The sequence below is a fragment of the Hippopotamus amphibius genome, chromosome 7 (genome assembly GCF_030028045.1).
Source record: "Hippopotamus amphibius kiboko isolate mHipAmp2 chromosome 7, mHipAmp2.hap2, whole genome shotgun sequence".
In the NCBI taxonomy this organism is placed as follows: Eukaryota; Metazoa; Chordata; class Mammalia; order Artiodactyla; family Hippopotamidae; genus Hippopotamus; species Hippopotamus amphibius.
This window is the reverse complement of record NC_080192.1, coordinates 116567104-116580858: the sequence shown is the minus strand read 5'-3', so window position 1 is coordinate 116580858 and position 13755 is coordinate 116567104. Positions and strand designations below refer to the sequence as shown.

General features: G+C 39.2%; 1 protein-coding gene across 4 annotated transcripts in view; it reads right to left on the bottom strand.

The window, feature by feature from the left end:
• Positions 1–13755, bottom strand: part of SLC8A1 (solute carrier family 8 member A1) — a 408133-nt gene that overhangs the window by 173856 nt on the left and 220522 nt on the right. The gene's annotated exons all lie outside the window — the stretch shown is intronic.

Below are 13755 nucleotides of genomic sequence, written 5' to 3'. Positions count from 1 at the left end.
ATACAGATTTTTAAAACAAGTGACTTTTTCAAATGCTGGTGAAAGAGCAAATGACTCTTGAATGAAAATAACAAGTGCCAGAAGTTGAGAAAAAAAAATTACTGAAACTAAGATCAGGGATAGGTAACTTCTTCTTCAGGGATAGGTATAAGAAGAAGGGATGGATATAATATCAGTTTGGGACCTTGTGATATCTGAAACTCAATGGAACACTATTGTAAGGAACCAAGCAATACTCTTTAGGATAAACTAACCAACTTTTAGTGCACGTGAACATGATTTTGGAAGTGCTGTATCTGATTCCATGTTTGATAGGGTATGATGTTGGAAATCCTATTCTGGTCCTTCTTTTTAAGGGAAGAAGTTAATATATCAGCCTTGAAAATGGGATAAACTTAAAGTATACTGGCACACAAAGTAAAATCTATTACCAGGGTGAAAAATTGATAAATTCTGTTTCTCAGCTCTAATGTGCCTCCAATGTGGAGACATCACTAAAAATCTCTAAGGTCTTGTCCTCCTATTGTGGATTTAGCATTTGATTGCTTATTCTCCAACCTGCCTACATTAACATTTTATCCTTTAGTTTCCTTATCTATAAGACAGAGGTAATAACAACATCATAGGATTGTTTTAAATGTTAAGCTCATTCATATTTGTGAAATGTTAGAATTATGTCAGGCAAAGAGAAAGCACTACATAAATATTTGCTTTTAAAAAAAACTGTTCCCTGCCTCTTTTCCATTCTGATAAATTCTTAATATACAAGTGCCTCTGTATATGATAGACCATATGGTATTTAAAATCATGGGACCCGCTTTTTTTTTTTTAAGAACAAAGCATTTCAGAATTGCAAGGTATGAAAAGCATTGAGTGCCGCATTGAAAAGTTAGATAAGGACAATAAAGAATGGAAAATCCCAGCCTTTTAGATATTGATTGCAGCTTTTTAGGATTATCTCTGGCCCATGTAAATTGCAAAAGCAGACGTGAACTCTGGCAATGTAAACCCAACTAAAATATGACTCTAAAATATGAATGTCTGCTATTATAAAAGAATCTAATGATGATAAAACCTGAGGAAATAAACATTAGAAAACAGCAGGTTATCTCTCTTCCTTAAAAGTCCTGAAATTTAATTTCACCATTCACAGTCACAGGATAAAACATCTGTTCTAATGGAAAAATAGCACAAATCCATTTCTGAAAAGCTCCACAGAGAATTTTTCACATGAGTAGATGGAAATATGGACTCCATTTTTAGACAACTACTCTTTTTTGATGTAAAAAAGCTAGTGGTCAAAAAACACAAATATCACATTTGCTTCAATCCTGAAACTCTGATAAGCACAAAAGTTGCAACACCATGCTTAATTAACTTGACATTGATTTATGCATCCTCCCCTTTTGAAAACAGACTGACATACAGACACTGGGAATGCTGAGTTCACACTTTAGCCAGGAAGTCAAACACCAAACCATCAAAATATGATGTGATTAGTTCTGTGATAGAGAGAAATATAGGAGCAAGTCGAGGAGAGGCAACGAGTCAGATCAGCAGTGTCAGGAAAGGCTCCTAAGAAGAGGTGACATCTGAATGATGTCTTTGAGGCCCTGTAAGGAAAGCCAGGGAAAGGTTCTCTAGGCAGGAGGAATGGTTTGTGCAAAAGCAGAGAGGGGTAACAAAGAATCTGTAATTTCTCAACCAGAATTAATCTCGTATACAGCACCTTACAATTTGTCTATATTTCTGCTAGCATGAATATTATTCATGAACTAGGCATATCTACATGGTTCTCTCGGCAGACAGTAACCTCCCAGAAGCAGATGGATCCCTCTTTGCACGTCCCATTTTGTCTTGCACTTATAACATGCCTGCATAGGTTTAACGGAATGAATTAATAAATTACAGTGAGATTTCACAAGAGTCGCCTGTGAGATACACTCTTCACCAAAACACTCACTGAACACCTCATTCACAAGGGGAGCCCTTTGGTTTTTGCAAACATGGCCCCATTCCCAGGGATAGGGGCAGGGGAAAATCTTCTAGTCTTTTCAAAGAATCTAATTCCCAAGACATGTTTGTGGTCATGTGGAAAAGGAGCTGGGAAACATGCTCTCAGATGGCATGGCTGGAATGAGGAATGGGGATTGTTTTCCCTTCTACAGAGTTTCTGGAAAAGGCAGTGAGAACCAAAAAAGCATCCGTGTTGGTCAGCATTCTCAGTGCCGGAGTTGAAAGGTGCTATATAAACACAGAAAGATTTCATAGTCATTACCCAGGGCCTTGCTGACAACAGCTATGAGCGGCTAGGCAAAGCCACCAGGGCTGGTGGGCTCTGTCTCAGGACGCTGGAGTCCCAACCAGAATTTATGATGGTCACTCTGAAGACAGAGCCCCCTTTCCTGGCTCAGCCTGGGCCCTGGCCAGGTCCAACAGAAAAAGAGTCTCATTTCAGAGCCCTAGGGGACTCTGCTCCCTTTCAGCAACTTACAAAGGAAAGCTTTACGTATATGGAGTCAGGATGTTCTGGAAAGGGAAAGGCCCGTCTTCCAAAATGGATTTCTTTCTTAAAGAAGTAGAGCAGAGAGTGGCATTTATTTCGCAGCTGTTCTCAGGGGGAATGTCTGTAAGCCTGAATCAGTTAATGATGGTTATTAAAGGTAAACGTTCCCTGATCCTCAGGAAGTGACTCTTCATCCTGGTGCTTCTGAGGCTTTGTCTTCACTTGAACCTTGGGTGGAATAAAGCTGTCCTGGATTCATCCTAATCGAATACTCAAAACTGGTGATTCACAGGAGTCTGTTTATTCTCTTAAATAAGTGTGATGACAGCAGATTAGCTCCTGGCTTCTAATTGCTCCATCCAGCTCCACCAACAGAAGAGCACAGTGTTATGACAAGAGCTGCTGCATCAGCTGCAGCCTTCTCTCCTCCTTTTAACAACAAAATAATAAAATGCAGGGAAATGCCACTTTTCCTGTTTTTCTCTTTTTCCTTCTTCTATAGCATTTATCTTCCTCATCAAATTCACTGGCGTGCTGGGAAACAGCTAAATCTGAAAGGAAAACATCTGGAAAGCCGTAAGATTGGAGTGGTAGTAGGGAATAATTTCTGATCTGGGATAAGCTCCCCCAGTCAGCTTTCTCATACTAGGTTCAAAACATAATAAAACTAACCAACATTCCGCAGCAAAAAGAACAGGTGTTACAGTTACCTAGTGGAGTCTTTTTTCACACCCAGCAGAGGGTAAAGACGTCCATATCTTTACAGTAGCCATAACTTTATCATATTGAGAGCATGCATAATGCTGGCTGAAAGGTAAGGCTGTCTAGTTTTGAAGTTTGCACATGTACCTTCATTACTGCACTCAGGCCCATACAGACTGTTGGGTTATTATTATTATCCAAGATTATAAATGCAAGCTAAAGACTTTTCTCTCAAAAGCCCTTCCTACCCCCAACTGCAATGCTAGGTGGGATGCATCTGTCTCATTTTCACACACTTCTTTGCTCAATTTGGTCTAGTACCAAAAGGGAAAACATGCCATAGCTTTTAAGGGAAGCATGAGACCCTGTTCTTGCTGGAATTCATTGCCCGCAATTTTTAAAAGGCTCATCATCGTCCCTGTGTCCAATCCTGCCCAGGAAAACAGAGCAGCTATTAAAAGTATCCAAACACTGGCTGCAAGGGGAACTTGACCTCTGATCCAGTGTATGTCCAACAGATGCAGACACACTTCCCATTGGCCCTCCCACATTCCTGACGCCACCCCCCACCCCCAGCCCCCACCACACATCTTGAAAATCCTAGTTAGCCTTATTCTTGTGTCAATACAGTGATGACCTATGCTTATACCCGATTAATCCTGCCTCATTAAAGGTTCTTCCTGGATGGATCTGATTTTCATTAGCTTTCTCTCTCATTCACTTATTCTTAAAAAAGCCTTGTTTCCTCATCAAATCACTAGTTTCACTTTATCAAGCTGACTATTCCACCAGATCTCAAGAGAATCTAGGAGTTACTGAGTTTGCAACATGATGTCAGAATAACTGGCCCACTCAGTGGAAACAAAACAAAATAAAATTCAAACACTTTAAACTCTTTTTCCTACCCTGCCCCCCGCCCGTGCGGCTCTGCCCATGGGAGAAGCAGGATGTGAGTGAATATATAAGGAAGTCAGTGACTCCACTGATTTCATGACTTCTCATCCAGTTATTCTGGTTTCATGGTAAGAGTGAGATGCTATTATCTTGGAATTTTTTGATAAACCTGAAACACAAGTTAAACAAGTGGCAAAACATGTGGATCTCTGACAGGCAATGACTTGTAAAAGAGAATAACAGTTATTTGGGGAGGGTTAAGTTATATGGAGAGTGTTATATGGTTCATCAGGCACCATTTTAAAGGTGTTTGTCCAGAACCTCCCTCTCAGAGACACCTACACAAGAGCCATCAGCTGCTGATGATTTGGAGGAAGATTTACATCTGCCCAACACACACCTTTGTGACAGCCCTTTCCAAAATCATGAAAGAAAACAAACACAAAGGCCAAGCACAAAGAGTGAAATTGGATGTCGCTTCATTTTCTCTTGCCCCCAGCCCTTGAAAACATCAAAGCACAGCTCTCTATGTGGGCTTCACTTCAGCTGTCCTTTCTGCCACACGTACAGAACAACCCCATCTCTCCAAAAATCTGGAAGCCTGAGTATATTCTTAACAGCCTTCCCACCAATAGACACTGAAGATAGGATAGAGACTTTCACTGACAAGGAAGGCTTTGAAAACAGAGATCTGTGCTCAGGCAGAAAGAAAATAATAGGAAAAGTCAGTGGTTTGGCATATTTATCCCCCTCCCCTCCCAATGACACACACACACACTTTTTTTTTTTTTTTTCTGAAAAGCAAAGCTGTATGGCTGTTCACCCAGGGAGTTTAGTACAGTCCAGGAAAAATCAGGCTTGTAACTGTTTGTGTACTTCTAGCAGTTTAAGAGAAGCAGTGATGTTGGCCATAATATAGAATATCTGCAAACATGAAGCCCAGACCCTTGGGAGGTTAAGTTAGAAAACAAATTTCTCATCTGTATAAAGTCTTGCATGTGAATCTTGTTTCCATTTTTCCCAAAATATTTCAGTGAAAAGAAATATGTGTATTTTTTGGTTAAAAATATGTTTTTCTACATTTTCTTGGGTTGTTGCTTAGTCGATACTGAATGGTTAATGAAGTCTGCTCCCTCAGTCTCCTTTCCCGTTTCAGGTCTGGTTGGTGCATGTCAACCCTGCCAACAACTGCTCATCAATGAGGTGCTGTGCTCTATCCAGCTGAGCAGGAGAGGATGCTACCAGCAATTCTGCAGGAGCTAAAGGGGGCAGATTCCTGTGCCCTGGGGAAGGAGTAAGCTTCATGTTCATATGGATGGTTATATGGACAGGCTCTGGGCTTTCCTCAGTTTTCACTTTCACACATTTTGATAGTCTAGTTTTATAACCAGAGAATTTCAGAGGTGGAAACATGATTATAAGCTTTCTAAGCCATGGAGGGCAATGTTGCACAAAATCATCTTTGCAAAATGGTCAGCCAGATCCTAGGAACACAGAGATGGCAGAATTTTTTCCTTCAAGAGACATTTACTAAGGCCTTATCAACAACTCTGTGAATTGGGTCTTATTATTTTGATTTTACAAATAAGGAAATAGAAACTCAAGATGTTCACAACTGGTAAGTGATAACATGGGATCTTGAACCCAGGTCTGATCCCAAAGCCTGCATTTTTTTTTAAAATTTTTGTTGGAGTGTGGTTGATTTACAATGCTGTGTTAGTTTCAGGTGTACAGCAAAGTGAATCAGTTATACATATACATAGATCCACTCTCTTTTAGATTCCTCTCCTATATAGGTCATTACAGAGTATTGAGTAGAGTTCCCTGTGCTGTACAGTAGGTTCTTGTTAGTTATCTATTGTATATACAGTAGTGTGTATGTGTCAATCCCAATCTCCCAATTTTTCCCTCCCCCCAAAGCCTGTATTTTTGAACCACTATGATATACATCTGATGGCCATTCTCTTTAACTTTTTCACAACCGTAGGAGGAAGGTTCTACATAATGACAGATTCATGCTCTCAGTAATGTTGTACAAAAGAATAGCTTCATCAACTGTGAGGTTGGGTTCAGGAGTAAATTTCTAGTTTTTGTAGTTTTTTAAAAAGAGGTCACCTAATATTTCATATTCTCTCTCAAATAAAATACAATAACAGTTGGTCTAAGAATTAAACTTTGTTTTATGGCATCCCATCAATGTTGAGTGTGATTTGTCTAAACCTAGGGAATGATAACAGTAGAAAAGCCCAGTATCACAAACAGAAAGAGGGCGATCACAGTGTTTGCACATGAGATAATTTGGCTTTTCTTCTGAGCCTTGCATGCCAAATTAAATAATCACTCTCAGTTAAACAAAGTACAATTATTTTGCTCATACAAAGTAAGGGCACTTGCAGTGCTTTTTTGTTCATTTCCCTTCACCAGATATTCATAACGTCATTTTCACAACAAAAATAACTTGTTAATCCAATCAATTGAGATAGACACGAAAATCAGTCCCACTGGCCCCTAGGCATCAAAAAAGGATGGAATTCTTTACTTCTCATTTGGCTTTTCTTCATGGTTTTTAATAATGGAATATTCTGCCTGAAGTATTTTACATAATCTTCTGATTGGAGATTAAATGCCAAAACAATGTTTGAGACACTAGTGATACTGCAGAAAATCTCTAAGAGAAAAATGTGCGAACCAGAAGTGCTCTCTTAAGAACCAGAGATTGGAACTCTGAGCTAGTTCTCTTTGCTGTTTACTGCTCAGTACCCAGTGCCTAGAATAGTGTCTGGCACGTAGTAGACAATGGTAGCTAATAGATGTCTCTTCAATGAACGAACAGAATCTCTACTTTGGTGCCTTTCTGCAGCTTCTAGAGGTGGACTCTTTCATTCCATTTTCTAAACTCTATTTTATCTTCCAAGAGAAGAGACTTCATTATAGGAATAATTCTAGGTTCACAGGGGCGCGTCTTCTTTTTGTTTCCTTTTTTTTCTTTAAGAACTTTTATTGACATACAATTGGCATACAATAAACTGCATACATCCAAGTGTACAATTTGATATATTTTTTTCTTATTAGTAATGCATGTATGGCAATCTCAATCTCCCAATTCATCCCACCCTGGCCCCCCTTGCTTTCCCCACTTGGTGTCCATATGTTTGTTCTCCACATTTGTGTCTCTATTTCTGCCTTGCAAACCAGTTGATTTGTACCATTTTCTATATTCCACATATATGTGTTAATATATAATATTTGTTTTTCTCTTTCTGACTCACTTCACTCTGTATGACAGTCTCTAGGTCCATCCATGTCTCTACAAATGTTCCAGTTTTGTTCCTTTTTTCTTTTTGTTTCTGATCCAAGCTTCTGCATGGTCATATCTAAGCAGCAAACTCAGAGCAGGACACGAAAGATAGGTGACACCTCTTATAGTTTGCCCTTACCTCACATACATTTATTCTGAGAGGTAACCCTGCTGGAAACATGCTTATGTTAAAACTAATATATGAGCTTTCTTTCAAATCCAGTCAATGATTGTAGAAGAGGGTTTTGTGACCAATGAACTCCTTGGGGATCAACTTTGGTGGCCAAAGAGGAAAGACTTGGCTAACCCTTAATGACCAATCTATAAGATGAGAAGTTTACCTTCTAAGGCAGCTGGGCTAAGGTACCAATCGAATGAGCTTTGTACTAAGCAACTTATACTGGTGTCTCTGTTCCACTGATGACTTTCTGCAGAGGCTTGAGCTAAGATGGATAATTACGTTCGCACAGTGTCCATTCAGAACCATTCTTAAAATAACTTACAGTTGAAATTAAACAACCGTGGACCTACCATGTGGAACGTGGAGAAACTGATGATTCCATGTGCGATGGATCATGTTATCTTCTAAGTCACACGTGTTTAATTGGCCTGACCAAAGTTATGAGTGAACCAGCTCTGCACATGCATTCTTCCTTGCACTTTCAACTTAGACCCAGTGAAGTAGAAGCTGGATGTGATGGTGGGCAGGATGGAATCATACCATGAGGCCATTATGGAGTCAGACTTTAAAAAAGTGACCCCCTAGGTTCCTTAAGTGATGTATACCCTCTTCTAGAGGAGTAATAGATCATCAAATTCCCACCCCCTCCAAAACACACACACACACACACACACACACCCCATACACAAACCACATACTTCCTATTATATAAAAGCATTTTAAGCAATTTGGAGCTCAATAAGTAATGCTACACTGAGCTTCCAAATATGCTGGTCTGTCAGTAAATATTTATTAATACCACCCTGAGACGCAAGTATAACATGCAGCATGTGGTGTCTAGTGGACTAGAAAAGACAAACACAAATATAACAACTACTGAGCAATACAATTCTATAGGTGCAGAATTAAGTGCTTGCTTGAGATGTCAGTGATCAAGGGTCTATAAAACATCTGCATTCCCAAAACATGTTTGTAAGTTGGCAGCAGTCTATATATGTTCTCAGAAAAATAATGGGAGTGAGCCACTCACAGAAGCTTACGTGAGCCATAATGCCCCTGAACCAGAGACTTAGGGATACAAACTCAGGATGCTCTATGGTTCCAAGAGGAACAAAATCTGGGATGCTGGGAATACACCTGCCCAGAAGCTCCCTGCAAAGGGTAATCCTATTCCTCAGTCTTTCAGTCAACCAGGCAGAGAAAGGTTGTAAATGTATGTGTATGGGGGCATATGGAAAAGGACAAGGACCAGGGGGTCCTTAGCTCCAACTCACTATAGCAAGATGACAGGGTCATGAAGGCTGGAGGGAGGGATGGGGGAGGATGACAGATGGAGACTTGCAGGATGGGAAACTGGAATGGGAGCCCTGTAGGGACTGATAATGAAGAGCCATCCTGGCAAGTGGGAGGATGCAAACGTTCTCTCCTCCCCCCACCTGCTCTTCATTAACTCACCGTGGGACTCTAAGCCAGGCACTTTCTTCCCCTATATCAAGGCAGAGTAATGTATGGAGCTTCCTTAAAAAACTAAAAATAGAGCTACCATATGATCCAGCAATCCCACTCCTGGGCATATATGTGGACAAAACTAACTCAAAAAGATACATACACCCCTATGTTCAAAGCAGCAGTACTTACAATAGCCAAGACATGGAAGCAACTTAAATGTCCATCAACAGAGGAATGGATAAAGAAGATGTGGTATATGCAATGGAATACTACTCAGCCATGAAAAAGAATGAAACTATGCCATTTGTAGAAACATGGATGGACCTAGAGATTATCATACTAAGTGAAGTAAGACAAAGATAAATATCATACAATATCCTTATATGTGGAATCTTAAAAAAAAAGAGAGAGAGAGAGATACAAATGAACTTATTTCTGAAACAGAAAGAGATTCACAGACATAGGAAAAAAAACTTCTGGTTACCAAAGGGGAAAGGGAGGTAGGGGAGGGATGAATTAGGAGGCTGGGATTCACATATACACACTACTATATGTAAAATAGATAACCAACAAGGACCTACTGTATAGCATAGGGAACTATACTCAATATTTTGTAATAACCTATAAGGGAAAAGAATCTGAAAAAGAATAGATATATAATTGAATGGCTATGTTATACACCTGAAACTAACATGATATTGTAAATCAACTATACTTCAAAAAAATTTTTTTAAAGAAGACCTGGATGGTGTAGTGGTAAAGAGGAAACTGCTCTTTTCTTCTTTCACTCCTGGCTAGCTCTAGAGGGCAGAGAGGAAGGATAGAAACAGAAGGGCCTTGCTCATCATGGATACCACTCTGCCTTGCCAAGCCCCAATCTGATCATCGTTCCTGCAGGGATTCAGGAAAGGAGAAGAGCGCACATGAGGTTATGAAACCTTAATGGGCAGGCGCCTGAAGCCATAAGGAAGTGAAAAAGAAGTGGATTTTAGTGTGAAAGCAGTTCCCAGTCCTTTGGCTTAGAAACCACTTCTGCTTTCCCCTTCCGCTGTCCTTATCCGCAGTGTTCTCTGCAGACGCATGGCCAACCATATGTGGTGCTTAAGGCAAGGCGGTCTGATCTGGAAATAAACCTGCTGTGGGGCCTGGATTCATGACAGTGTTTGCATGAATTTTCATCTGAAGAACAAATACGTGCACCCATGGAGAATTGTTCCTAGGGCTTCATACATGAAGTAAACAAAGCAGATGAGAAGCTTAACAGAATCACATTTGCAGGAAGCTAATCACCTGTCATTAAAAAATCTGACACAAAGACAATGATTTTTTAAAAAATAGGTTTCAAAGGGAATATACATTCTGCTGAAGAAAAAGAGAAACTGCAGAAGTTCTACCAGGGAAGTCCTGGCTTCAGTGAAGCCCCATAGAATGAGACGAGTTGGTCTTTTTGGTTTTGCTGGGCATGACTTGGCCAAAATTCCCCCTATCTCCTCCCTGACCTCCAGTTCTACCTCAGTTACATCACTCAAGCTAAGGATAACTTCAAACTGAGCACAGGCATATTCTTGGTTCATTGCACTTCACTTTGTTGTGGTTTGCAGATATTGTGGTTTTTTACAAGTTAAGTGTTTGTAGCAACCCTGTGTTGCACGTGTCCTTCGGTGCCATTTTCCCAACAGCAATTGCTCACTTCCTGTCCCTGTGTCACGTTTTGGTGATTCTCACAAAAATTCAAACTTTTTCATTATCATTATATATGTCATGGTGATCTGTGATCACTGATCTCTGATGTTACTAAAGTAACTGTTTTGAGGTGTCATCAACCGTGCCCATACAAGACAGCAAGCTTAACGAATGAATGTGTGTGTTTTGACTGCTCCGTTGATGAGCCATGCCCCCATCTCTCTCCCACTCCTTAGGCCTTCCTGTTCCCTGAGCCACAACAACATTGAAATTAGGCCAATTAATAACCCTATAATGGCCTCTAGGAGCTCAAGTGAAAGGAAGAGTCAACCAATGAGGCTACCTTCATTGTTGCCTTATTTTATGAAATTGCCACAGCGCCCCCATCCTTCAGCAACCACCACCCTGCTCAGTCAGTAGCCTTCCCCATCAGGGTAAGACACTCCACCAACAAAAAAGATCACAACTTGCTGAATGGTTAGCACTTTTTAGCAATAAAATATTTTTTAAATTAAGGTGTATACATTGTGTTTTTTGACATAATGCTATTGCACACATCACAGTCTACACTATAGTGTAGACATAACATTTACATGCCCTGGGAAACCAAAAAATGTGTGTGACTTGCTTTAGTGTGATATTTGCTTTATTGTGGTGGTCTAGAACCAAACCCACAATATCTCCACGGTGTGCCTGGATAGCCCACGCATTGTATTGGAGCCAGTTTATCCTGGCTGTTGGGAATCAATTGTGCATCTCTCTTCGCAACTCTATGTTCACTGAACTTGTGTTAGTAGCTTGAAATCACCCATGGTGGAAATAGTAACATCATGGAGATAGGCAAATGCTGCAAATCAGGACTTTTCTTTGAGAAGTGACACCTTACCAGCAAGCAGTTTTTTCAGAGAAGCTCAGAAAGTACTTGACTGTTAAGATGTTTCTATTAAATGACAAGAGAATATTAACATGTATACAATACTATATATAAAATAGATAACGAACAAGGACCCACTGCATAGCACAGGGAACTCTACTCAATATTCTGCAACAAATTATATGGGAAAAGAATCTAAAAAAGAATGGATATATGAACGTATAACTGAATCACTTTGCTGTACACCTGAAACTAACAGTATTGTAAATCAACTATACTACAATATAAAATAAAATAAATCTAAAAAGTAAAAAAAAAAAAAAAAAATTCTATGAAAACATATTATAGTTTAAGAGCTAAATTTAATGCTAAAATGCAATGATTTTTTTTCCACTCAAATGTGCTATAAAATTATAAATAATAGCATTTTTTTTCCTTTGTGGAAAGTATGAGGATGCAAGCTATAAAAGAATAAAAATGTAGATAGATTAACCAAATCTTTATTTTCAAAGAATAATTTGCTTTGATAGAATCTGATAGAAACATTAAATTATTTGTAATAATGTTCTACTTAGAACATGTTTTAGTATGGTTTATGTTACAGTGCAAAGAGCAAAATTTCCTCTTTTCAAGTTACAAACATAATTTCACATTTGGGGGTGGTGAGGGAGTTCCAAATGGCCTCTGATAACTTTCTTGCCAGCCTGCTTTAAAGTCCTAAATGTCTTATCTGTAGTCTAGCTTTGGCAGTGAGCTACTATCTCCAGACAATAGTCTTAAGATACAAATTGGTTCCCTGGAAAGGTAACGTGGAAACAAAGATTATTGTATAGATATAGATATAATCATATTAACAAACAGGATTTGAGGGAGTGGGATGGAGGACAAACTTATTTTGGTAGGTAGCTGGTCCTAGGAGAAGCGTTGAGCAAGTGTTCTACTGGAAGAGTAAGAGGTCTGGAAGAGTGAATTTGGGACTGTATAAGTACACTTGCAGGGAATTTGTGGGATAGAGAATTTTTGCCCATGATTTGGTCTCAAGTTTGTGAGCTGGACAGTCAGCTCCATTAAATCAAGGCCTGTACCTTGATGGTGCCTTGATCATTTTAAGTGCAACAAATATCCGTTGACATAATGAGGAATGTGGTATAAAAGGCAAAAAATTACTGTTTTTCAAAATCTTTTCTGTGTTTTTCTCCTTGTTTAGAATGTAGGTGAGATAGCACAGTTTGGGCAAATTCTATATCTTCTGTTTAACCCATATACATAGCATCAGTTCTCACAAAGTGTGGAGATAACATCAGATATTAAACTTATGTTGCTTTCACAACAGTTACTTCATCTCCTCCTATAGATGGGAAATCCAAGCAGATAAATTTTCAAAGAAAAAGACTGTGGCAGAATCAGGGCCAGGTTTACAGTAATGCATTTCCTGGGATAACTGGCTGCTTTCTCACCCAGCTTAACTGTCCTATGAGTCTTGTTAGAAGCTCAAAAATAAAAGAATTACCTCAAAGGTAAATTGTGTTTCTAAAAAACAACAATGCCTTTTCTGAAACCAGAAAACAAAGAATAATATAGTCGCCGTAGGCAATTTTATGTTTCAGTCATCAGGATCCAAAGGACCATAAAGATTCCATTACCACATTTAATAATGAGTAACGACTTCTCCCCTTTTTCACAAGTACTTTAAAGTAGTCCACAACCTATTGCCCTATCCTCACCTTTAATACACAGCAGTTAAAAACCAAAACCAAAACCAAAACCAAAAATGTTTCAAGCAACTTGGTTAAACTCTAATTGACTCCCCCAGCAACCCTGACATTTTCCCCATGGTTTGTGCCTGTGACAGAAATGTATAAGCACTGGGCATATTTTCTAGACATAAAAATTCAATGTGATACACAGCAGGCAAAGTTTATGCCAACTGAACATCTGTGTTCTTGATTACTAGAAGTGTTTTCTCAAACACACTTGCCAGCCTACAACGTAAAACCACAGCTGAAACAAAGGGAAGACATAGTCAAAGTGTTAATCAGTGCCTTAAGAATTTATGATTCCATGACTTTACGTCTGACTTCCTTGCTCCATTCAACAAAATCTAAAAAATGAGAAAAAAGTTTTTATATTATCAATGGGGGGAGGTAAGTTTTGCTACTGAAATTCCA